Source organism: Notamacropus eugenii, chromosome 4 (genome assembly GCF_028372415.1).
Source record: "Notamacropus eugenii isolate mMacEug1 chromosome 4, mMacEug1.pri_v2, whole genome shotgun sequence".
NCBI lineage: Eukaryota > Metazoa > Chordata > Mammalia > Diprotodontia > Macropodidae > Notamacropus > Notamacropus eugenii.
In genome coordinates this window covers 84,807,549-84,835,122 of record NC_092875.1, presented here as the reverse complement: position 1 = coordinate 84,835,122, position 27,574 = coordinate 84,807,549, and the positions used below count along the sequence as shown (strand labels likewise).

The window sequence follows — 27,574 nt, the reverse complement described above, 5'->3', positions numbered from 1 at the left end:
GGCAGGCTGCTATGATAGAGACAATTTGGAGAGACAGGAGTGGAATCTTGAGAGGAATACCAACTGCTTCTTCCTATCCTTTAGCCATTTTTCTATTGGAGAATAACTTTTTATTCTAATAAGTTTGAATTAGTTCTCTAATATATCTTTAATGGGAGATTCTGATCAGAAAAACTTGTGCCAAAGTATTTCCCCATCTATGTTTCCCTTCAAACTTTATATCAGACTTGTTAAGACAAAAATGTTTTAATTTTATGTAATCAAAATTGTGTATTTTATATCATGAGATCCTCTTTATCACTTACTTAGTCATGAACTCTTCCCCAGTACTGAAATCCAAAAGGCAATTTCTTCCTTGGACCTCTATTTTTTAAAAACTGATGTGACTTTTATATCTAGATCATGAATCCATTTGGATCTTACCTTATGTGTGAGTTGGTGGTCTAATCATAATTTTTGCTGAACTGCTATCCAGTTTTCCCAGGAGGTTTTGTCAGAGTGAGTCTCCTGGTAAGCCGGATCTTTGGGTTTGTTAAATACTATGCTACAGTGTTAACTTCTGAAGGATTGACTGGTATTCACTTGCCTCACAGGACAATATTTCCTCCTAGGTTTGAAAGTGATGCCTAGAAGCTTTTACTTTGTTTTTGATTTCTTGTTTGCAATGATGAATTTTTGTTTTGGTTGACTCCATTAACCGAATGCAATTTTCTCTCAATTTTTTCAGTTATTTTTTCTCCAATTTCGATCTTTTTGGGCACAGATATAACTTGGTACCCTGAATCCTGGAACTGGTTTCCAAAGAATATTTCAGGGATGGACTGTTTATTCTTAATAGTATTATTTTAATATTTATTCTATTTTATGAAAATGGATCAAGTTTATCCAGACTATGTCTTTGTGGTGGGTTTGTTGGTGATATACAGAAACTCTGATGATTTGTGTCCATTTATTTTGTATCTTGCCCCTCTGCCAAAGTTGTTTATTGTTTCAGCTAGTTGCTTTAGTTGACTCTCTGTGGTTCTCTGAGGAAACCATTATGTTATCTGCCAAAAGTGATCATTTTGTTTCCTCATTGTCTATATTTATTCTTTCAATTTCTTGTTCTTATCTTGTTACTGTAGTTATCATTTCTAATATAGTACTGAACGGCAATGCTGATATTGGATATCCTTGCTTAAGCTCTGATCTTATGGAAAGGCTTCTAGATTATTCCCATTATAAATAATGCTTACTCTTGTTTTCAGAAACAAGAGAAAAATTACTGTTCTGAGAAAAATTCTATTCATATGCTTTTTAGTGTCTTTAATAGAAATAGGTGCTGTGTTCTATCAAAAGCTTTTTCTGCATCTATTGATATAATCATATGATTTTTGTTGTTTTTATTATTGATATGGTCAATTACGCTTATATTTTCCTGATTTGGATCCAGCCCTGCATTCCTAGTATATATCCTACCTGGTCATATTATATGATCTTTATGACACAATACTGCAATCTTTTGGCTAGTATTTCATTAAAAATTTTTGCATCAATATTCATTAGTAGTGGAATTTCAGAATCACCACTAAATTGTAAATGCTCCAAAACATATTAAAAGTTTTTTAATAAGAGAAACAACCATAATATGAAATTATTCCTGTAGATAAACTCTTACAAATAAAAAGTAGACCATATAACAAAGGCCATTTAGCTGGTTCCTTTGGTCAAGGCCAGGGCATATATAAGTAGATATAGAGATGCCTTACCTCACAACTCTTAGGATACTAGAGTTCTACCTTTGTTGATAGTACAGGGACTGCAGTCAATGGCTGCTTACTCCTTACTATCTTTAAGAGAAGTATTGAGCTTGGAATTATAGTTAGCTATTACAATCAGATATTTCAGTTATAAGTACATGATTCTTTTGGGGTTCAGGATAAAAGGAACTTTCTCTGGTTATTGGGGTTGGGGTGGGCAAATAGTTCCAAGTCAGTTCTGCAAAGTAAGAAGTTAATCTCAGCCAGCTTAGCTTTACCTTTCACTAGGCACTTGTCATGAGTAAAATTCAATGAAGGGAGAATGAGGCATATATTCCTTGAGCAAGGCAATAGTTTATGAGCAGGGTGCTAATGGAGTGGGTTTAATGACTGCCTCAGTTAGCCCAAAGTGCCCAAAGATCAAGGATGCATCTCCTTTTCATAAGCATAGAACAAAGAACGGAACAAGATAGATGAGGAAATAATATAATTTGCTATAGAGTTGTTGACACCATGGGATCAAAGACTGCATGATTGGTTACATTGCTGAGTCATGAGGGAAAATATGAATTGTTGAAAATTAGGAGTAAGGGGGAGCAACAACCCTCTTCTTCCCTCCTGGGACTAAGAAATGTTCATTGTTACAGTCCACCTGCAAGGTGAGAGGTAGTGGACCAGACATCCTTGAAGAATAGCTTAGTGGTGTATGAATACTGGACCAGACTCCCTCATGTCCACCCACATGATTCAAGCATAGCAGGAGAACTGGATTCCTAAACTTGACTCATTGCAGACAAGCTGAATTTCTGAACAAAGCTCAGAGACTAAAAACCATGACTTAGGCAGTTACAGAGCAGGATGAAGTCAAACACAGAACACAAAATCAACATTTACTTTTCTTCTACTATTTACACAAGACATTGACAGAGAAGGGGAAGCACATTTTTCCAATCAAGTTCATGAAAGAGCAATTGAGGAAGCCATGCAGATTAATTTAGGTGATAAAATACACAACACCTGGGGGTTCTGCTGGCCAGGAACGCAACAAAATCTAAGGTTAACCATGGGAGAATGATTTGGCTCAACATGTCCATTCTTGGCAGTTTCTTAGGGGTGGAAGGACTGGTACTTGAGCAATGTGCTGGGATATCTGCTCCCTTCCCTTCATACTTGTGGCTTCAGTGGTCTCTTATTCATCACTGAAATCTGTGCCTTTTTTCCCCCATCTTTGTTTTCCTCTTCCTTGGCCTATTTCTTTCAGAAGGGTCTATTTTTTCCCCCAGTTATAACCCAAGCCATTGTATACATAGGCAAGGATCACAGGACTCATAGATCTTTCAAGCGATCATGAGTCGCTTTTCCCCAAATGCACAGGAAAGGGAGGGAGTGGGATATACCATTAAAATCGCAGGAACAGGCGATATGCCTTGGGGCCAGCTTTGTGATGAGCGAGTATATAACCTGAATTTTGGGTGAGTTCATGAGGACACTCTTTCCTTTATTTCCATTGTCACATTTTGCTTCTTGGTCCCTGTGCGGAACAATCAGGAAGAACTAGCAGCAGATCATCCTTCCTTTCTCATAAAAGGGGATCTGGGACACAGAAACCTCCCCCCCATACCTGGTTAGCAAAGGAAACCTCAAACTGAACAATACTCTTCTTGATTTTTTTCTTTCCTAGATGCCTCTACTATCTTTGGATTTCTACCTACCTAAAATGTTCCTAGGCACAATGGACCTCTGAGGCAGAAGGAATGAATGTAAGTTTGAGTGAAGGGACATCCTTAAGGGATCCTCAGGTTCCTCTCTCTGTAACAGAGATCTGGTCTCATTTCAAGGTGAGTAATCACCACACCCCACTCACATGGTCATTTCCATCTCTTTCATAGATACTACTACCATTCTCCTTGTCACAGTCATGGTATGGTAACTTTGTTATACTATAGCTTTTTCATGTCCTTGTCATAGTTACTGGTGCCCTGTGTCCTTAACACAGCCAACACTCGTATTCTTATCACAGTCATAGCCCTCCTATATCTCTGTCACATACACTGGTGCTATGTCACAGAAAGTCATGGTGCTCTTGTATTCTTTTCACAGATATTGTCCCATTTCCCCATTATAATCATTTTTTCTCCCATGCTCACCACAGTCACCATTCCCTCTTACCCCTTCCTTGTGCTCTCTCCCAGGTATGATGGAGATTCTCAGTCCTTTTGGAGCCCATCTCTCTAATTCTCTCATTGTCTTCCTCCTCTTCCTGCTGCTGCTGCCCAAAACGGCCACAGGTAAGTGTTTCTGCTGTTTATTTGGTTTCTTCTGGCCTGGAAGAGAAGCTCTGAAGGCTGACAGTTGAGCCTATAGAGATTGTCTTGACGTACTCCCCATGTTCTCCCAAGTCATACATCTCATATTCTCCTACTTCTTTCTTGGAGTTTCCTCAATTTCTCTAGACTCTCTCTGCTAGGGCCTTTTCATTATTCTCATAATCCATCACCTCCCTCTTCACTTCTTTCTGAAATTTTTCATCATGTTTCATCCCTTCCCATCCTACTTCAAGGTTCCTTTCTTTTGTCATTTTTAGATACTGAAATCTGAAGCCATCTACTCTCTGCTGTTCTCTTTGACCCTTTATCTCCTCTTTCTGCCTGAATGAACAGGTCAGTTCTCAGTGACTGGACCTGCAGGACCCATCCAGGCCTCACTCAGAGGAGAGGCAGAGTTACCATGTTACCTGTCCCCACCTCAGAGTGCTCAGCACATGGAGGTGGTCTGGTTGTAATCCATTCAGGTGGTACATCATTATAGAGATGGAGAGGATCAGTCTGGAGACGAGGCTTCTGATTACCAAAGGAGGACAGAGCTGGTGAGAGATGCTATCACAAGTGGGAATGTCACCCTGAAGATACGAGACGTGGACTCTTAGAGGCAGGAAGATACGTGTCTCATTGCAAATGGTTTTCCAGGAGGAAACTGACATGGAGATGAAGGTATTAGGTGAACAGCTGGGGTTTGAACTTGATGTATTTCTGTGCATATATGCGGGTGAGGGGAGGACTTCTTTCCTAGCTCTGTGATTCCTGGAATCACAGGATATCCTAGTTGAAAGGGATCTCATAGGCCATCTACTCTAATACCTCTCTGAACAAGTAACGTTTCTCTATACACTCAGTAGGTACCTATTTTCATTTGGCCTTTATTCTTGGTCCCTCACCTGGTGCCTTGTACATGGAAGATAATTAAGGAATGCTTGTTGAATTTAATAAAGCCTCCAGTCTTTACATAAAGACTTCTAAAGAGAAGTCATGTCAGTTCCCTGGGGGAGGCAGCTCTTTCTCCTTCTGTATAAATTTCTTCCTTAAGAAGTTTTTGCTGACCTCAAACTGAAATCATCCTCTCTTCAGCTTTCACCCACTGCTACTAGTTCTGTTCCAGAGGGACAATCAGAACAAGTGTAATCCATTTTTCAAGCCTAGTTCTTCAAACCTGCAAACAATTATCATGCCCTGGCTAAGTCTTCCCTTCTTCAGGTTATGACAATCAAAAAACTGGAAGAACGAGGATGCTAAACTCTACCAGTTTTGTTCTGGCATAATTTCAAAGCTGTTTATCATTCTGGTCATCTTCTTCTGAATTCCTTTGGATTATTTGCCAGCTTTTCTCTGGGAATCTCCATATTCTTTCCATTCCAAAGACCTCAGTCTTGACAGACTTGGGACAGAGGGAGCATGATAGGCATTGCTAAGATTTGAGGAGCACATAAAGAGAGAAATTCCAAATAGTCCTTTTGAAGGGTTTACTGAGAAGTAGGGAGAGGAGAAGGAAAGTGGGAGAAAGAGGAAAGCTGAAGAGGGAAGGAATTGAGGGGAGTGCTGTAGAAGGATGAAAGCCATTTTTGTGCTTCTTCTTTCTCGTCTTCTTCCACATGCATCTTCTATACCAATGTACCTCTCTAGGCTTCTACTTCTCAAGACCATAGCAATCAAGAACATATCAACAGACTGGAATAAAACTACGAGATGGAAAGATATGGGGAATGAGGAAGAATAGGACTTCTCAAACTAATCTGGCCAAAGAACACTTTGGGGCTTGAGAAATACAGTCAGACTCCATAAATTCTGGTCCCAGGGAGCTGGAGGCATGGGATATCCCTAAAGTAAGGTAGGTTAGGGACAGGAGTGGGAGCACAATGAGCAAAATCAAGCTTATTTTGATACTGCATTTTGTGTTGTGACTGAGTCACCCTTGGTTTGAATTCAAATCACATTAGGATGATTAATTTTTGTAGCAACATGGCATTGGACTTGGATTCAAGTTCTGGCTCTCCTATTTCCTACATGAGCAGTCTTAGACTAGTCATTTCACTTCTACTGGCCTCAGTCCCTTGTCTGTATGATGAGGAAGTTGGACTAATTGGTTTCTAAGGTCCCTTCTTGTTATTGCTTATTTTTAATAAAGGAGCAAGATTCATGGTATAGTGGCTAGAGAACTCTATCTAGAATCAGAAAAACATGACTTCAAGTCCTACTTCAAGCACTTACTGGCTATATATTCATGGGCAAGTAATTTTTGCCCCCTATGCCTCAGTTTCCTCATCTGTTAAATTAAAAGGTTGGACTTCATAGCATTGGTAGCCTAAGGTCTCTTCCAGGTCTAAATTTATGATTTCATGATAAGTATGATTATTTTTTATGTAGTTATTCTGTCACCTTAGTCTTCTAAAGTAAGACTGGTTTCATTTCTTTTCAGGATTTGAGGGTACTATTGACAAACAGTGAAGACATCTTTTTCTAATGTTTTTAGCTTGACTGCTTATCCTATTATATTTTCACCACTGTTAATTGCTAGCAATTAGTGCCCCAGTTCCATTTAAACAATTAATATCAATTAGCTTTTTAGAAAGGGGCATTTACTAAAATAATGGAAGAATAGAATTACAAGTATTTCCTCCCAACACCTGGGAGATGATCTTCCCTATCCTACCTCAGTCCTTGGGAGGGAGTGGGATCAAATTTAAAATAATTTCTGCAGAGCATTGTTCCCATAAAATTGACTTCCAAATATGGCACAACCTATAGATGGATGAGTCTGCATCCTACAACTGGCCTGAGTCATTGAGATTCCTTGGAATTTTACCTTTTACTGTATGACTTTTAGTAAATCTTTCAAGGGCTCTGGCCCCCAGACACCCTGATGGTGTCTTTTGAAGTTCACAAGATTGTACCCATCTCAAGACCTAAAAGAAGGAAAGAAAGTACACTACTGAGAGAGAAGCAATAGCACAGCCAGATCTTCTCAGTGTCAAGCTAGGTCTGAGTCAAAAACACCCCCAAATCCCTATCCCACCTTAAGGCCCACAACAGCTCTTTCTTCTTCTGGAACACCAGTTGCAAAAGGGTGAATTTAGGCTCAATGGTAAAACTTCCTAAGGATTAGAGTAACACCAAGGTGAAAGGGGCTCCTCTAGGAGATAGTGAGCCACCCCTTTCTGTGAGTCTTTAAGCAAAGGCTGAATGATCACTTGTAGGAAGAATCTTAGAGGAGATTCTGATTCAAGTGTGTGTTGAAGAAGATGGGCCTCTGAATTCCTTCTTATCTCTAAGATCCTTTCAGTATAAACCTAGCCAAAAAGTATACAAAATTAGCTCCCTATCCCACTTGTACTCCCTGGTATCTTCATCAGTAAAGCCTAATGTTTCATCTCATAAATGAAGAGTGGGGCTTGTATCAGTTGATGTGGCCTGAGCTGGGGATGAAGAGAGGGAATATGAGCATGATAATGCTATTAGTGGGAGGGAGAAATGTGTTTGCTACAGGGTGCAAAGTTTGGGGCAGGGAACAGCCACAACTGGAAGGGCTGAGAATTTGGTCACATCTGTGGCTTTATTCTCTGCTCAGTGGATCATGGGAATTAAAGATGGGGGAGAAAAGTTGCTTTATGGATGCTCATGACAGCCCTGGTTCTTATTTATGTAAAGTTGTGTTTTAGATGAAGAACTTGAGTCACTGACTATGCTACCAAAATTATTTATTTATCTTATTGTGTTTTGGGTCCTGATGTTTTTGATTTTTTTAGTTCTGTTGCTGCTATTTCAAGGTATTTATTTATTTACTTGTCTACTTATTAATTTATTTTTAAAAGTATGCTTCATTCGTATTCAGGTACCATCAGTTCTTTCTCTGGGGATGGATAGTATTTTTCATTCTAAATCCTTCAGAGTTGTCTTGGATTGTAGTATTGCGAGAATAGCTAAGTCACTCACAGCTGACCATCTTATAATATTGCTCGTACTTTGTATATGGCACATTTCACTTTACCTCAACCCATTTTTCAGGTTTTTCTGAGAGAATCCTGCTCTCTACTATATTTCTTACAGTACACTAGTATTCCATCATAATTACATACTACAACTTGTTCGACCATTCCCCAGTTGATGGGCATCCTTTCAATTTCTAATTCTTTGCTCCCAGAAAAAGAGCTCTACAAATATTTTTGTATATATAGTTCCTTTTCCTTTTTGTTTTTTTTTTTTATCTCTTTTGGGATACGGACCCAGTAGTGGTATTGTCAAAGGGTATGCATGGTTTTATAGCCCTTTGGGTATAGTTCCAAGTTGCTCTATAGAGTGGTTGAATTAGTTCCCAACTCCGCCAATAGTGCATTAATGTCTCACTTTTCCCACATCCTCTCCAATATTTGCCATTTACCTTTTCTATCCTATTGGCCAATCTGATAGGCATGAGGTAGTACCTCAGAATTGTTTTAATTTACATTTCTCCAATCATTCATGACTTAGAATATTTATTCATATAGTCGTAAATATATCACCTGAAAACTGCTCTTATTGTTTGATCATTTATCAGTTGGAGAATGGCTCTTATTTTATAGATTTAATGCAGTTCTCTATATGCTAGAGAAATTAGGACTTTATTAGAGAAACTTACTTCAATTTTTTTCAATTACTATTGCTAACTATATTTCACTCCATCTTATTCCTCCTACCCCCTTTTATTCTATTCTCTCCTTTTACCCTGTTCCTCCTCAAAAGTGTTTTGTTTTTGACTACCCCATTGCCCAATGTGCCCTCCCTTCTATCACCTCCTCCCTTCTCTTATCCTCCTCCCCTCCTACTTTCCCACAGGGTAAGATAGATTTCTATATCCCATTGAGTGTGTATCTTATTCCCTCTCTGAGATTAAGGTTCACTCATTCCCCCTCACTTCTCCCCTCTTTCCCTCCATTTTCTTGCCTCTTTTATGTGAGATAATTTACTTCATTCTGCCTCTCCCTTTCTCTTTCTCACAGTACATTCTTCTCTCACCCTTTAATTTTATTTTTTAGATATCATCTCTTCATATTCAACTCGCACCTGTTCTCTTGGTCTATATATACTCCTAACTACCATAACAATGAGAAAGGTCTTATGATTAGAAATATCATCTCCCCATCTAGAAATGTAAATAGTTTAACCTTACAAAGTCCCTTATGATTTCCCTTTTCTGTTTTTCTTTTCATGCTTCTCTTGAGTCTTGTCTTTGAAAGTCAAATTTTCTATTCAGCTCTGTTCTTTTCATCAAGGATGCTTGAAAGTCCTCTATTTCATTGAATGACCATTTCCTTCCTGAAGTATTATACTCAGTTTTTCTGGGTAAGTGATTCTTGGTTGTAATCCTAGCTCCTGTGCCCTCCAGAATATCATATTCCAAATCCTCTGATTCTTTAATGTAGAAGCTGCTAAATCTTGTGTTATCCTGATTATAGCTCCACAATACTTGAATTGTTTCTTTCTGACTGCTTGTAATATTCCTATTTTAACCTGAGAACTTTGGAATTTGGTTTAATTCCTGGAAGTTTTCATTTGGGGATCATGTTCAGGAGGTGGTCAGTGGATTCTTCCCAGTTCTGTTTTACCCTCTGTTTCTAGAATATCAGTGAAGTTTTCCCTGATAATTTCTTGAAAGATGGTGTGTAGGCTCTTTTTTGATTCATGGCTTTTTGGTAGTACAATAATTTTAAAATTATCTCTCCTGGATCTATTTTCTAGATCAGTTGTTTTTTCAATGAGATATTTGACATTGGCTTTTATTTTTTCATTCTTTTCACTTTGTTTTATTGCTTCTTGGTTTCTCATAAAGTCATTAGATTCAATTTGCTGCCTTCTAAGTTTTAAGCAATTATTTTCTTGAGTGAGCTTTTGGATCTCCTTTTCCATTTGGCCAATTCTACTTTTTAAGGCATTCTCTTCACTGGCTTTTTGGACCTCTTTTGCCATTTGACCTAGCATTTTTTGTTTCTCCTTCACTAAGCTGTTTTCTCTTTTCTCATGATTTTCTTGTATTTCTCTCGTTTCTTTTCTCAATTTTTCCTTTATCTGTCTTACTTGATTTTGAAAATCCTTTTTGACCTCTTCTTTGTCCTGAGACCTATTCATATTTTTCTTGGAGGCTTTCAATATAGGAGCTTTGACTTTGTTGTCTTCTGAGTCTGTGTTTTGGTATTCCTTGTTACCATAATAACTTTCTGTAGTCAGATTTCTTCCTATTGTTTGCTCATTTCCCCAGCCTATTACTTGACTTTTCACTGTTTATTAAATAGGACCCTTCAAGGTCACTCATCTCCAAATGCCCACCCTTAGAACCCTGCACCCCCCAGCTATCCTTGAAGTCGCATGACCACATAAATTTCTTCCCTGTACCATCCCCTACTCTATATTCCCCATTCATGGGTTTCTTTCCACGTTCATTCATCATATGTTGGTGAAGAACTTAATGTGTGCAAATCATTTCCCAGGACATGGTTGTTGGTATTCAGTCATTACAGTCATGTTTGACCCTTCATGATCCAATTTGGGGTTTTCTTGGCAGAGATACTGGAGTGGTCTGCCATTTCCTTCTCCATCTCGTTTTATCAGTGAGGAAACTAAGCAAAACAGACTTAAGTAACATTCCCAGGATCAGGTAGCGATTAAATATCTGAGGCCTGATTTGAACTCAGCACTCCTCTTTTATCCAGGTCCCACAGAATTTTCCCACTGAGTTTCTATGCTGTCTTTGGTGTTTGTGGGTTGAGAAGTTTGGAAACTGCCACAGTTGTCTGTGATTCAGTCCACTGAGTCCTGCTCCAGTTCAGTCTGTTATGGCACAGCCCATGCTGGACTGCACTCCCCTCCTAGCCCCATGCTATATACCCTTGCTGTCGGCCTTCCAAGTTGTCTTGGGCTGGAGATTTGTTTCACTTTGTCATTTTGTGGGTTCTGTAGCTCTAGAATTTGTTTAGAGTCATTTTTCACAGGTATTAGGAGGGGTTTGAACGGGGAGAGCTCAAAGAAGTCCCAACTTTTACTCTGCCATCTTGGCTCCACCCCCTCAATGAACATTAAAATCTGCTGTATACTTTGCTTTATGGTCTGGGCTAAAGAAAGAAATCATGCTTAAGTAAGACTCTGGACTTGCCTTCATGAAGCTGACAATCTAAGTGAGAGTGAGATATGGATACAAATATGAGAAAAGTACAAAGGTAGATACAGGCAATATACTGTAAGAAATCTGAGGAGGGAGAATTCACTTTTACCTGGTTGTGGAAGGAGTCAAGAAAGACTTCAAGGAGGAGATGGGCCCTGAGATAGGGCTTGAAGGAAGAATGGATTTAGACAGAGATAGTGCTGGTATAGAGGACATTCTCACATTTGGACCAAAGCAAGGAAAGAGGAAAGGACAGATGAGGAGGAAGGGCAAAGATTAGTATAGTTTGACTGGTATATACATGAATCAATCAATCGACAGGAAGCATTTATTATGCATCTCCTGTAGGTCATGTACTCATGTAGCTCACACCCTGCTCTAAGTACTAAGAATGAAAAGACAAAAAAGGAAATAGTCTTTGCCCTCAAAAAGCTACATTCTACATGCCTCATAAACCTAAACACAAGAAATAGAAGATAATTCTGGAGACACAGTATTAGCATCTAAGAGACATGATCTGGAAAGATGACATATACAGTTGAGCCAAGACTTGAAGGAAATGGTAGATTCTAAAAGGTAAAGTCTAGAAGAGAGGGTATTGGCAAAGGTGAAAGCCCAAGCAAAGGCATGGAGATGGAAGATAGAGTGAAAAGAAGAGTAAGAAGGCAAATATGATTGAACCTTAGAGTGTTTGAATGGGAGTAATGTAAAATAAGGCTCTAAAGTTGGAGCCACGATATAAAGGGATTTAAACGCTAAACAAAGGGGTTTATATCTGAGCTTAGACGGAATTGTTGTTGTCCAGTAATTTCAGTCATGTCTAACTCTTTGCGGCCCCATTTTGGGGATTTCTTGGCAGTGATACTGGAGTAATTTGCACTTCCTTCTCCAGCTCATTTTACAGATGAAGAACGGAGGCAAAATGAAGTTAAATGACTTGCCCAGTGTCACACAGCTTGTCTCAGACTAGATTTGAATTCAGGAAGATGAATCTTTATAACTCCAGGCCCCACACTCTATCCACAGTGCCGTCTAAGGAGCCACTTTTAATGTTATAGAAGACAGAAAGGATTAAATGTATGCTTTAGCAAAATTCCTTTGGGAATTGACTAGAGATGAATTGGAGAGAGGAGATCTGGGAACTATGGAGATCAATTGGAAGGCTACTGTAAGAATCCAAGTAAAAGTTGACAAAGACCTGTATTAAGGAATGGCCATATGAGCAGAGGAGATTAATGTAAGAGATGCTTGTAAGTAGATTTGACAAGATTTAGCAAGTGATTAGATATATGGGGGAGAGAGAGAGAGAGAGAGACAGAGGGAAAGTGAGAGAGAGAGAGAGAGAGAGAACTGTGATGGCCATCTTCTGGTTGTGGGAAGGGGTCAGGAAGACTTCAAGGAGGAGGTGGACCCTGGGATGGGTCTCAAAGGAGAAATGGACTTAAATAAAGATAGGGCTTGTATAGAGGACATTTTTGTATTTGGAGCAAATCAAGGAACAAAGAAAGGGCAGATGATGTGAAAGGGTAAAGAATAATACAGTTTAGCTGGAGCATAGCATATGTGAACCAATCAATCAATAAATAGCGAGCATGTATTTAGTATCTACTATAGGTCAGGCCCTATTCTATGTACTCTGGAGAGGATGGAAGGGATGGCTTTAAAGATTAACACAGAGAAGTTGGCATTGACATGGAGAAAGGCTGCCTCTTCATCAGAGGCTGAAAAAAGGAGGAGAATGTGGAGAAAGATGTCAAGAATTAGACAGATTGAGAAGAGGAGGAGAGAGTTAACATACAATGATCTGTATTTTCTCAGGAAATATGAGACAAGGTCTTCAGATATGTTAAGAGGTGATATGGGAAGCTTGAGAGAAGTGAAGGTTTGAAATAGCCACAGCGGGAAATAGGACAGAGAAATAATTAGAAATTAGTACATATATGTGTATATGTATATATTTACACACATGCACATACATACATACATACATACATGTAGCTATGGTGAGGGCACAGCTAAGATTATACAACATAAATTTGGTTTTTAGGAAAATGTATTTCAATTTTTTTCAATTAACTATATCCATCTTCTCTCCTTACTTCTCTTCACCTCATTAAAAAGAATAAAAAAGCCCAAACCCTAGAAACAAAAAAGTGCAGTCAAGAAAAACGGAATCCTGCATGGGTTCTATGCAAAAATTGATATTTAAATCTGCACCCAGAATCCATCATTTCTCCAGCAGTAGGTGGGTAGCATGTTTCTCCATGAATCATCTGGAATCATGGTTGGTCATAGCAAATAACATAAATTTGTGGTAGATTTATTCAATAATTTTTCATAACTTCCTCTAGATCTGTTCATTAGCACCTGAATAAGAACAGAAGAGATAGAGAGTGGAAGTAGTATAGGGATGGTATGACCACCAACAACATAAGGAAAGAGATTAAAGAGCAGAAGACATTGTACTTTTAGCTTATTAAAATAGTCAAGAATAGGAGGGGAAGCAAGTGAAGCTGGGATAAAGGTGATGGTCTGAGAAAGTATGAAGGGGTAGAAGGTCTGGAACTCATAGTAGGGACCAAGAATAAGTTGAGAAGGAAGATCTTTGGAAAAAGGAGGACTGAGGTACAGAGATGATATGATAGTTATAATGTGATCTTGAAATTTCAGAATTCTTGATCATGGATGTGGAAATTCAAGAGTGATGGCAAGTCCAAAGGCATTCCAATCTCTGCCTTCATGTGGCTGAGTTGGCATGGAGGACTAACACATAGGAGTTGAGAAGACTGAGAAACTGAGAGGCTAGAGAATTTGAAGGCATATCAACATAGACGTAATATGCCCTAGTATAACAGGAGTTGGAGTTGAATGTGAACCAAACAAAAATCTCCCTGATGTCATGATCCTCTCTGAGAATGTAGACAAATAATGTAGGACAAACACAAACTGAGAGTTAGTAACAGCTCCCCTCCCCTCCCCTCCCCTCCCCTCCCCTCCCCTCCCCTCCTCTCCCCTCCTCTCCCCTCCTCTCTTCTCCTCTCCTCTCCTCTTCTCTCCCTTCTTACCTGGGGTGCTATGGCCAGGGAAAATTATACTTCAATGGCCAAAAGCTGCCTTTTTTCCTTTGGGTTTACTGGCTAGATTTCTTATTCAAAGACCAAGCCTTAAATCCAATTCACTCTGGAACTCATAGTTTGAACTATAGGTCCCTGCCCGCCTAGCACAGAGTGAATGTAAATACTAAATAGGAACTGTTTCTCTTTCCCAGGAACTCTTGAGGATCTTCCCCTCCCAGTTTGATTTTTTTTTTTTTTTATAAAAGGAGTCATCCCTTGAATAACTATGTAAGGTCTATTCACTGAATGTGCATATCTCACTTAAAGTATGAATCTGAAAAGACCTTAGCCTAAAATGGCCAGGGTCTCCCATTGTATCCTGGGCCATCTCCAGTTGTCCTGATTAATATCTGGCCACTGACCCAAATGACTATGGAGGAGAAAGTGAAGCTGATGACCTTGCATAGCCCTCCTTCACTCAAATCAAAGTCAAGCAAAAATCATGCCGTTCTCTCCCTGATGTCATGGTCCTCTTTGAGAATGAAGGACAAACACAACAATCTGTCAACTGAATGGGCTGTATAAATGGGATCGAGTGAGGCTCAAAGGAGGAAAAGATTATTGTAATGGGAATGACTAGTATTTTGACTTCCTCCTAAGGACAAGTGAGATTGGGCAATGTGAGAAAAGCTACAACTAGTATTGAAAAGGACAACCAAGGAATGCAGTGAACTCTAGGGAAGGTCAAGTCTCAGTAAGTGCTAGAAGATAGAAGGAGAAAGAGAAAGATGTCTATAATCAAAGCCATTTTATGAATTAATTGAGGAACATGAAGGAAGAAAGAGGTCTAAAAGGAAGGAAGATTTGTTAATTAAGGAAAAGGAATTCCAGAAGGAACAATGGAAAGGTGGGCAGAGGTGGAGTAGACCACCTTTACGTATGAAATCCATTTTGGGGTGCAATGTTTCATCTCTTAACTTTGGTGGTAGGTTTGAATCAGTTGCTCAGGGTGCTATATCTGTGTGAGACACCAGGTGGTACTCAAAGCTTACTACGCTGACTTTCTACTTACCAGCTTGTCCCCAGCTTTTCTTTACACGAGTTTCTATGCCCAGGAGTTCCTGTCAGTGTTTGGCTATTACTAACTCTCTTTGGCTACATGGCTCCCACCTGCTTGAACTCCATCTCCTTTTCCTTCTTTGCAATGCCAATCAGCCTACAAGCTAAGATTCCAGTACTTCATAAAAACCAAAAATAAAATAAAACAAAAAATTTTAAAGCAGTCTATCATGTCCACTCATGTTAAAGATGAATTTTCGAATCTCCACACCTTCCACCACTACATATCTCTCTGGCTTTCACAGGGGAGAGAGATGTTTGAAAAATAACCTTTTCAAGTCTTGTAACCTCAAAGTCACAGGTGGAAGAAAATTATCACAGTATGTTCTAATTTGGCTTATCTCACTGCTGTCAAAGAAAGTGAATTTAGTTCCTAGCTCACTGTCAGGTGACTACTTCTCTGCTCTGTGCCCTAGTAGTGTGATCAATAAATCAGAAAACACGCTCTAGAAAAAGCCCCATTGCTATCCATGCAATTTCAACCTCTATCTCCCAAGCACCCCACATGTGGCTGCCTGTAGGTGATTCAATAGCTCATGGAGTGGCCTTATGATCCTGTAGGACACTCTTATGGTAAGAAGCATTTGCCTAGATAATAACAGTTAACTCCAAATAGCTTTTTAAAGAGTTGTAGGATGGTAAAATACTTTGTGCATAGTATGTATTTTGATTCTCACAACAACCATGTGAAGTAGGTGCACTTACTGTTTCCATTTTACAGAACAGCAAAGTAGGGTTGTCAGAGGTTAGGTGACTTGCAAAGGAGTACACCAATGGTAAATATCTGAGGTAGGGTTTGAAGTCAGATTGTCCTGACTGCAATTTCAGCACTCTGTCCACTGTACAACCAAATCTTGGTTTTATGGCAGTTTCTGTGAGTAATAAATACTCAGAGCAGATTTCAGACAGATGAGCTAAAAGTCCCCCCTGAATAAGGAGTGCTTCAAATTTTTAAAAAATCCTACCTGAATCTGTAGCATTTATATGACCTCTTGTAACCAGACTGGGTTTCTATCTCTCTTTGGCTTCAAAAGATCTTCCATATCTTCAATCTGAAGTAGAAATCCACTTCCAACAGAGATTCCAGCTGCAGTCTTTCATGGGTCAGGATGTGATATTCTGAAAATAGCATGTATTTGGAATCCATAGACTTGAGATCAAATCTACGATCTGCTACTTACTTTCTCTATGGCACTGGGCAAGGAAATCACTTAGTTTGTCTGTTTCTCAGTTTTCTCATTTGTAAGATGAAAGGGTATGATAGATAACTTTTATGGTCCTTCTAACTCTAGAGTTCCATTTCATGACTTCTGTCTGTACAGAACTTCCAACTAGTAAAAGCCCCTTCAGTCCTATACCAAGTCTTGTCTCTTATTTTTCTTTTCCGAAGATCTGGGGAGTGGCCCCATTGGTTCCATTTCAGGTAATCTCTCAGTTGCTGTGGGCCATGGCTTCGCCCGACTCGTTCTCATGAGGAATATACTACAGCTGTCTAGTTTGGTCCACCTCTCAACTCCTTCTGTGGATAGCACATTTGCCCTCTCTCAGCTGCATTTAGTGATGACCAATATAGATTATCAAGGCAATGGTTAGTGAGAGTGGCTATTTGGAAGAGAAGGTAACAGAAAGGTAAACATACTTCTAAGGAAGAGAAAGAAGAAGCTACTCAGAGGAGTCAGGGATCTTAAAATGGAAACTGGAAATGAAAAAAAAATACCACTTTGTGAACTAGGAGTGGGAATCAATAAATTAGCATCTACTCCCACTGTCTTCAAGGGAGCCCCCATCTTGGAGCATGGTATTGGTAATCTCATGGCTTCTTATTTCCTGTTTCCTCCTAGGCTCAATTTCTCTGCTTCTGCTACCCCTACTTCTACTTCATCCTCTCCCCTTCCTCAAAATTCCTTTGGTCACAGGCTTACAGTATAGTACCCTAGTTAGATCATGTTTAAAGCATCATAATTTTTTTTCGTAGCACCACAGCTTAGGAATGACATTGACAATTAGAAAGTAACAGAATTACAAGCCTTTTTCTGCAAAATATGAGATGCTTGAGAAAAGGAACGGTTTTGTTTTTGTCTCCATATCTCCAATGCTTGGTACAAAGGTGTTCAATGAATAGTTAAGCAGAATTAAAGTCTCATAATATATTTCTGAGATCTTTGGCTCTCTAAGCCCTATCTAGACCTTTGACTTTTTCTTCTCTTTTTCCATGTTGCTTCTGGATTCCCCATCATTGACTCCTACCTTCTCTTCTGGTACAATTTCTATAGATGAGACAGGAGCTACCCTGAGTTTGTGGTGGCTAGTAGCATATTAAAAGTTTTCCTACAAGTGATAGGGAGCCCAGATTCTCTTTATTTCAGTTACTTCGTTCTTCAACCAAGAATATTCCATTACACATTGACAGGAGCATAGTTGAAGATGCAGAGAATTCAAGGTTACAGTCATGCTTTGGGGGCTGGAGGATTCTTTTAAAAAATTATTTATTTTATTTTTAATTAATGGAATAAAATGAGTATTACTGTGTTATAGTATAATGAAAAATGATTGCACATAATACTGCAAATCTATTATGCATAACTTGAAATGATTTTTAACAGTATAACAAAGGTATTATGAAAATTTCTTTTTTTTTTCATTTTTCCTTCACTCCCCCCCCCCCCTGCCTCCACTAGAGATGGCTACTATTAGATACAACTATGAGTACATACATAAAATCATTCTGTATATGCTCCTATTTTTCAGTTCTTTCTCTGGATGAAGATAGTATCTTCCTTCATATGTCTTCTGTAGTTAATTTGGGTATTTATAATAGTCAAAATGATTTAGCCATCAAAGTTGATCTTAAAACAATATCGCTGTTACTATACACATCATTTTCTTCATTCTACTCATTTCACTCTTCATTATTTCGTGCAAGTCTTTCCATGTGTTTTCTAAAATCAGTGAGCTCATCATTTTTTATAGCACAGTAGTATTCCATCACGATCATATACCACAATTTGTTCAGTCATTCCCCAGTTGATGGGGATCTCTGCAATTTCCAGTTCTTTGTCACCATAAAGAGAGCTGCTATAAATATTTTAGAATATATAAGTTCTTTTCCTCTTTTCCTAATCATCTTTGGAAATAGATCTAGTAATGGTACTGCTGGGTGAAAAGGCATAGGCAATCGAATAACTCTTTCACCATAATTTCAGATTGCTCTCCTAAATTTTGGGGTCAGTTCACAATTCCAACAACTAATTAACTTTTCAGTTTTTCCACATTCCCTCCAATATTTATTGCTTTTTCTTTCATTCATTTTAGCTGATTTGATATGTATAAAATGATATCTCAAGGTTGTTTTCATTTAAATTTCTCTAACCAATAATAATTCAGAGAATTTTTTCATATGAGTATAAGTTGTTTTGATTTCTTCATCTGGAAACTGCCTGTTCATATTATTTGACCATTTGTCAACTGGAGAAAGACTCATATTCTTACAGATTTGACAAAGTTTTTTAAAAGTGTAATACTGTTTATTTTACTTCAAAAGACATTTCAGCATTCTAAACATACAAAAAAGCCCCCTCGAAAGTTTTCAAATTGTGTTTAAGAACAGACTTTTTGTGTTTTTTTCCCCTTGCATCACTGCCCTGGCCTTTTGTTTGACTGATACAAGGCAAGACTCTACAGTTTCCATTTAAAACTACTGCACTTCAACTGAAAAGAAAACTGAAAATCCAGACACTTTTCTCATGCCAGCTGACCCCCATCCCCCCTGTGACACCTAAGATGGAAGCTGGGTGCTATTTCACTACATATACAAAAAGACAGCTTTTAAGATAAATGGACACCCACTGCGGTGTGTCTTTGATCTACCCTCACAGTGTAGGCTTTGGCTAGAAAAGGGAGACAAATCTCATGCCCTCTCCAAGCCTCTACCTCAAAAATCTGTCTAGGGGTGTGGGGTTTTTTGTTTGTTTTTACAAACTATGGATATGTACAGTTTATAACCCAGAATTTTCTAGCCAATAACCATATAATTATACACCACCTTACAAATAAAAAAAAAATGCCTGAAAATATTTGTAAATGTTTTTGTTTTACATCAACAACAAAAGTGCACAGAGTGAGGAAAACACGAGAATGCCTTTTCATTTTTAAAAATGTTTGGAATTATGTACAACTTTGATACAGTTTCTGGATGCTCCGAGATACCCATGGCCACTTCATGTAAATCACTTACAATGTCTATCTAGAAGCACTTTAGAGAAGCTATGTAACCAGAATCCAATGAAGCCTAATGAGGGCAATCGACAGCATCACAAAGCTGAGGTGTTTCATTTAAAGGTGTTTCCCCTACTCTATGGTATTCACATGAAGACAGAATAAGGTACAGCTTCATTCGTCATCTTCTTCATCCTCCTCCTCCTCGTCTTCCTCGTCCTCCTCGTCTTCCTCCTCTAGTTTTTTCCGGGCAGCTTTAGCCGCCCCCTTTGCCCCATCGAACTTCCCTTTCGATTTATATTCTGCGACATCCTTCTCGTATTTCTCCTTCAGTTTGACTGCCTTATTATTATAAGGTTGCTTCTCATTGTCATTCAGATTGTTCCACATTTCGCCAGGCTTCTTTGCCACATCCCCAGTGGATATGCCAGGGTTTGTAGACTTGATCTTGGGACGAAATTCTGAACAGAACAGGAAGAAGCCAGACGGTGGCCGTTTAGGTGTATTAGGATCCTTCTTCTTTTTGCCACCTTTCGCTGGTCCATAGTCTTTCATTTCTCTATCATATCGTACCTTGTCAGCTTTTGCCATCTCATCAGACTTGGATTTCTCTTTCCCCGACATAGTCTTCCACCTCTCAGCACACTTTTTAGAAAACTCTGAAAAGTTAACAGGAACCTCTGGATTCTTTTTCTTATGCTCTTCCTGGCAAGTTTGCAGAAAGACATCTTGCCCTTCTCTTTCTTGGGGTCCCCTTGAGTCATGGTGAACTCTGTATTGTTCGCTAGTCTGCGACAAAGTTTATTTTTATGCATTTGAGATGAGACCTTAATCTGAGAAACTGTCTGTAAAATTTCCCCCAATTTTCTGCTTTAATTCTGATCTTGACTACATTTGTTTTATTTGTACAAAACCTTTTTAATTTAATGTAATCAAAATTATCCATTTTCCATCTCACTCTAATCTTTCTCTTGTTTATTCATAAACTGTTCACTAATCCATGCATCTGATACATAATATGACCCAAGTTTTTCAAATTTTCTTGTAATATTTCTTTTTATACCAAGGTTGTGTATCCATTGACAAATGACAAATGGTGTAAGATATTGGTCTATGCCTAGTTTCTGCTGTACTACTTTCCAGTTTTTCCAACAATTTTTTAAAATGAAATAATGAATTTTTATCCCAAAATCTTAAGTTTTCATGCTTGCCATATACAAGGTTACTATATTTATTTTCTACTGTAAATTACATATCTACTCTATTCCATTGATTTACCTTTCTATTTCTGAATCAGTACCAGTTAATTTTGGTAACTACTGTCTTATGGTTTACGATCTGGTACCGCTAAACCTCTTTTTTTACACCTTTTTTCGTTAGTTCTTTTTATATTCTTGACTTTTTGTTCTTTTTCTTAATTAATTTGTTTTCAGTTTTCTACAATCACTTCCATATATCTGAAATTTTTCCCCTTCCCTCTCTCCTCCCTCCCCAAGATGGTGTACAATCTTACATAGGTTCTACACATACATTCTTATTAAACACATTTTCACCTTAGTCATGTTGCATAGAAGAATTAAAATGAATGGGAGAAACCATGAAAAGAAAAGAAAACAAAACACAAGAGAAAATAGTCTGCTTCATTCTGCAATCCAATTCCACAGTTTTTTCTCTGGATGTGGAAGGGATTTTGCCTCAAGTTGACTTTTTGGTCTTCCAAATGAATTTAGTTATTAGTTTTTCTCATACAGTAAAACAGTATTTTGGAAATTTAATTGGGATAGCATTAAATGCATAAACTAATGTAGGTGAAATTGGCCTTGCCCACCCATGAACAATTAATATTTCTCCAGTTATTTAACTCTTATTTCATTTGTATAAAAAGTTTTTATAATTTGGTTTATATAGCTTCTGGGTTTGTTTTGACAAGTATACTTCCAGGTATTTTATATTGTCCATAGTATCTCTTACTATCTCTTTTTGCAGGGTTTTGTTTGTGTTATATATGAATGCCGATGATTTATGTGGTTTTATGTACTGCTACTTTGCTAAAATTATTAATTATTTCAGTTACAATTTTAGTTGAGTCTTTGGAATTTTCCAAGTTTATCATCATATTATCTGCTAAAAGAGATATTTTTGTTACCTCATCCCCTACTTTGATTCCTTTGGTTTCCTTTTCTTCTCTTATTGCTATTGCTAGTATTTTCAATATGATATTGAATTATATTGGTGAAGGTGGGCATCTTTGTTTCACATCTGATCTTACTGGAAGGCTTCTAGCTTCTCCCTATTACAAATGATGCTTGTTGGTTTTAGATAAATGCTTATTGTCAATTTAAGGAAAAAACCACTTGTACCTATATTTTCAGGTGATTTTGAAAAAATGCAAAAGAATATTGTACTTTATCAAAAGCTTTTTCTGCATCTATTGATATACTCATATGATTTAAATATTTACTATTCATATAATCAATAATTTTAACAATTTTTCTTATATTAAGCCATCCCTGCATTTATGGTATAAAATTCCACTTGGTGATAATCTATTATCTTTGTAATATATTACTGTAATCTTTTAGCTAGTATTTTTTTTGGAATTTTTTCATCTATATTCATTAATGAAATTGGTGTATAATGTTCTTTCTCTGTTTTTGTTCTTATTTTAACTATCATTATCATATTTGCTTCATAAAAGGAGCTTTATAAGATCTCTTCCTTGCCTATTATTCCAAATATTTTATTTAATATTGGAAGTAGTTATCTTTAACTGTTTGCTAGAATTCACTTGTAAATCCATCCGTCCTGAGGTTTCTTTCTTTGGAAGCTCATTTATGGCCTGTTTAACTTTTTTTTGTTGTTATTTCATTGTTTCATTCCATATTCATAACAATACAATAAACTTGTGGTACAGAACATTTCTTCTACAGTCACAAAATATACACTTAAAAGTTCCTCTCTAGAAAAAGTGACCTTCTTCCTCTCTATCATCCTTCAGCTTTATCTTGACCTTAATTTTCTTTTGAAATACAGGAGCAATTTCATAAATCAGTCATCTGGGGGTCCAATCTTTGTCCCTCATCTCTTAATTAAAATGTAGAATATGCTGTGATGAAAATATCTGGTATTTCCTATTCCACCTATCATCTATTACAAAAGTGTCATTCTGCAAGCATTTAGGCAAGAAAAAAGGTTTTTCTGTTAAAAATCCAAGCTTATAATAAGGGCATTTATCAGTCAGTAAGCAGCAAGTGAACAAGGATTCACAATGGCCACTTATTTTTTTTCTAATTAACAAATGCTTTTAAAAATCAGTAGCACAGGTAAATATGGAGTAAATGGGTTTTAAAATTCCCTCAGGTTCTTACAGTGAGCACTTTGATGTTATAACTAATTACTCAAGTGTTCTGATACATAAAATTCTAACCACTGATTGTAAATCATCTTTATAGAAGGTTTTCTGTCCCTAGTATTTGTGAGGAATTGAGACACCGTCACTGTCCAAATCCTCTAGTGTATTAAGAAGTTTCAGTAGTTACTGTCCATCAATTTCAGCTCCCTTGTAGGACTTTTTACAGTAGATTCTTAGGTATAGGTCTCAATCATAGAAACATAGCAATGACTGACATCTAAACACAAAATGCTCTAATTTTTTTTGTCTGCTTTAAAAATATGATCAACATACCATTTACTGGTTATTAGTACAACAGTAACTTTATGCTGAGAATTACAAACCACAGACTCTAGTTGTTTTACTTCACAAAGAGAGTCTAATATCAGTTGAAAAAATTAATGTATTTCTTTAAAAAAACACAGCAAGTTGTTATTAAACTGAAACTACTACAAAAGGAAGAACAAATGACTTGACAATAAATGCACTAAAATTTTTAAAAATTTGAAGCAAGAGTAGTCAGAATTTCAGTTTACTAACCAATGTTTACACATTTTATATCATATATTATGAAATACAAGAAATCAAAAAATAAATCACCTTGAAACCTAACATTCTTGTAATTTTTCTTATTGCAATCTCAGGTGGTGAACAGTAGATTTTTTTTAAAATTTATCATCTTTTTCTAGAATTTCTTGTAATATTGTATCAAAATTCTTTTTTTTATCATAACTTCCAGGTAGTCATGCAATTCTTATACTATCTCTCCTCAATCTGTTCTCCAGATCGTTTGTTATTCTAATGAGATATTTCAAATTCTCTTCTGGGTTTTTTTAAATTGCATTTTTTGGTGTCTTATAATGTCATTTTATTCCCCTTGCACAATTCTAGTTTTCAAGGAGTTATTTTTTTCTTAAGATTTTGAAACTTTTTTCCCACTTTAATTTTTTTCATAATTTTCTTGGATTTCTTTTATTTTTTTCTAATTTTCCTCAGTCTCTCTTATTTCACTTTTTGAAAGCCTTTTTCTAAGTTCCCCTAAATATTCTTTTGTGGCTTGTGACCATTTAATGTAACTCTTTGGGGTAGCAGTGCCTTTTTTTCAAACCTCCCTATCTTCCTCCGAATATGAACCCAGGTCTTCTTTTATACCATAGTAACTATCTATGGTGGAATTCTTTTTCCTTTGCTTGCTCATCTTTATTTTTATTTTGTTTGATTTTATTTTTAGCAACTTATTATTAGTAAGCCTGTTTTAATCCTGACTCGTGGTTAATGGTGCTCCAGGTCTGAGATCTTTCTTGCTGTTATTTTCTGAATTCTGTCCAGGAGTTCAACCTCAGGGACTCTTCTCCTTCCCTTAGTTACAGTAAAGGCTCCCAGTCACATCCTGAAAATGTTCTTGCTTCTTCCCCAATTGATAAATGGTCAAAGGATATGAACAGGCAATTTTCAGAGGAAGAAATTAAAGCTATCTATAATCATATGAAAAAATGTTCCAAATCATTTTTGATTATAGAGAAGCAAATCAAAACAACTCAGAAGTTCCACATCACACCTATCCAATTGGCAAACATGACAGAACAGGAAGATGAGAAGTGTTGAAGAGGATGTGGGAGAGTTGGAACACTAATTAATTGTTGGTGGAGCTGTGAGCTGATCCAACCATTCTGGAGAATGGTTTGGAACTATGCCCAAAGGACAACAAAAATGTGCATATCCTTGACCCAGCAATATTGCTTCTAGGACTGTATCCCCAAGAGATCATAAAAATGAGAAAAGGTCACACATGTACAAAAATATTTATAGCAGCACTCTTTGTAATTGCCAAAAACTAGAAATCAAAGGGATGCCCATCAATTGGGGAATGGCTGAATAAATTATGGTATATGAATGTAATGGAGCACTATTGCGCCATAAGAAATGATGAACAAGAAGACTTCAGAGAGGCCTGGAAGGACTTATATGATCTGATGCTGAGTGAAAGGAGCAGAACCAGGAGAACTTTGTGCACATCAACAACCACAGTGTGCGATAGTTTTTTCTGGTAGACTTGGAACTTCATAGCAATGCAAGGACTTAAAAAAAAAAATTCCCAATGGTCTTCTAAGGCAAAACGCCTTCCACATTCAGAGAAAGAACTGTGAAATTCAATTGCAGAATGTAGCAGATCATTTTTTTTTGTGTGTGTGTATTATGTTTTAGTTTGTTTTATGATTTCTCCCATTCATTTTAGTTCATCTACACAGCATGACTATAGTGAAAATGTATTTAATAGGAATGTATGTGTAGATCCTATATAGAATTGTATGCTGTCTCAGGGAGGGAGGGGAGAGGTGGGGGGTAGGGAAGGGGAAAAAAAAAATCTCAGTTATATGGTAGTGATTGTAGAACACTAAAAATAAATAAAATTTATATACGTATATATGTATATATAAAGAAATCTATCTTACCCTACAGAAGAATAGAAGGGAAGGGCATAAGGAGAGGGGCATGATAGAAGGGAAGGGTGTGATAGAAGGGAGGGCAGATTAGGAGGAAAGGGTAATCAGAATATGTGCTGTCCTGGGGTGGGAGGAAGTGAGAGAAGGGGAGAAAATTTGAAGTTAAAATTTTGTGGAAGTAAATGTTGAAAACTGAAAATAAATTAAGTTAAAAAAATGTTCTTGCTTCCTGAGGTATCTCACTCAGTGGCATGTGCTTGCTCCTCCTTACCACAGACACAGTCTGGCAACACATCAGTAGACCTGGTGTTCAGAAACAGCAAGGGTCCTTCAATCTTCCCCCTCTCAACCACCTGATCCCCAAGCTTTTTGTTAGATAAAAGTTTGTAAGATGAAAGTTTGTGAGGTGAAATTTCTTGAGGCCTATGCTTCTCCAAGGCCTGCTGTTTGTTGATTCATCAAAATTGGCCTGGAGGTATCCACACTTCACTCAGGTCAAACCTCAACCTGTGGAGGTCCTACTGTCCTTCCTGAGGTTCTCTTAAGTTGTCTTAGGAAGGAAAGTGCTCTACCCCTTTATTTTTGCTGTTCTGCATTTGTTTTATGGTGGTTTTGTCTGTTTGTGGAGGGAATTTGAAGAGTTTGGAAATTTCTGACTTATTCTGCCATCTTCCCAGAATGCTTCATGTTGGGGCTTCTTTTAATATATCTTCACAGGTCAGTTCCCTGGCTGTGTCAGATCAGTGGGATCTTGACTGACTTGTGCATCTGAAGTTGGAGTGGCCCTTTATTATCTGTGGAGGTGGCATAAATGTAGAGGTAAGAAGGGGATAAGTAGGGTAGCAGTATGATGGAATCATGGAATATAATAAAGCCCTAGCTGGGCAGTCCCTAAGCAACCCAGATCTTGAGGGTTCACTAACCTTTGTGCAGTCCTGACCCCTTCTAGCTCAGTGTAGTCCTGGTATATATTTGCCCCTCGACCCCCAACTCTGAACATTTCAGATCTGTATATACCTCAGCCCATGTACTGCCCCAAATTCTGATTGGGTCCAGTTTCTGCATAGTTCTGGCCCCATTGTGTCCCCCAGTCCATGTGCAGGCATCCTTTTAAATGTCCTCTGATCTTGAATTTCCTCCTACACTCTTTTCAAAACTGATCCAAATCTCCTGGTCCTCAAACAATCTTGATCCCCAAGTATAACCTAGTCCCTGGTTAGCCCTGAGCTCAAGTGCCTCCCCATCCTTTTCTGTTCACTTGCCAAAATTATGGAGGACTGGGACCCTCCTAAGTCTGAATTAATTCAAATACAGTGTGGTTCATAAGAACCCATGTCTTGAACCTAGGGAGGGAATAGGAGTGGATTCAGAAGGTCCAAAGGTTGCCAAAGGACCAGAAATAGATATTCCCAGCCCTCTTTCCCTAGCAGATGTGGATAGGGTCATCTTATTTCTCCTTATCATCAGCTCATGGGTCCTTTTTGACTTACAGGGTTTCTTCATAAGGAGCTATTCATTTGGCAAGACTGGAAATTTGTAGGGGCAGTTTCTATGCTGGTAATTTAAAAGAGTGTTGCAGTTTTAACAGAAATCATATTTATTGCAAGACTATACATATTGAGAATATTCTGTCATCAGGCCCCTGAGCTGACAAAAAGGTAGTTTCAGGTGGAATCTGCATTTGACTTAAATTACAAGAGAATATCCCCACAGGTAGCTGATGAGATATCAAATTGAGTCTAGGGAACATGTGTTCAGTTAGGAGCAGGGGAAGGTTGATGTAGGAGTAAAAAAAGAATGAAAGAAAAGGGAAAGAATCACCACAAGAAGGTCAGTAGGAGGCTTGGGGGCATGGTATGGGCTGAGGAAGACTGTCTTCTTGACTTAGACTGGGCTGAGAAGAAGGCAGTAGCGGGAGGTCAAAGAGATGTTACTCTCCCTCTCTTCCTTCTACTCTCCTTTCCTCTCATTTTCCTTAGGCCCTTTTCCCCTCTTCTCCCTGACGTCTTCCTCTTTTCTCCTTCTCTGCTTCCTTCTGGTATCTCCCTTTTCTATTTTCCCTCTATACACTTCTCTCTTTCCTCATCCCTCTCTCCTTTTCTCTATGCATCTTCTTCTCAAACATGCTTAATCACTGAGCTGAGTCAA

At 37.9% G+C, this 27,574-nt stretch overlaps 2 pseudogenes; one reads left to right on the top strand and one right to left on the bottom strand.

Moving 5' to 3' along the window:
- The first annotated feature begins 1,961 nt into the window (after nucleotides 1-1,961).
- On the top strand, nucleotides 1,962-27,574 carry LOC140500233 (butyrophilin subfamily 3 member A2-like; annotated as a pseudogene).
- LOC140500234 (high mobility group protein B3 pseudogene) lies at nucleotides 19,692-20,355 on the bottom strand (annotated as a pseudogene).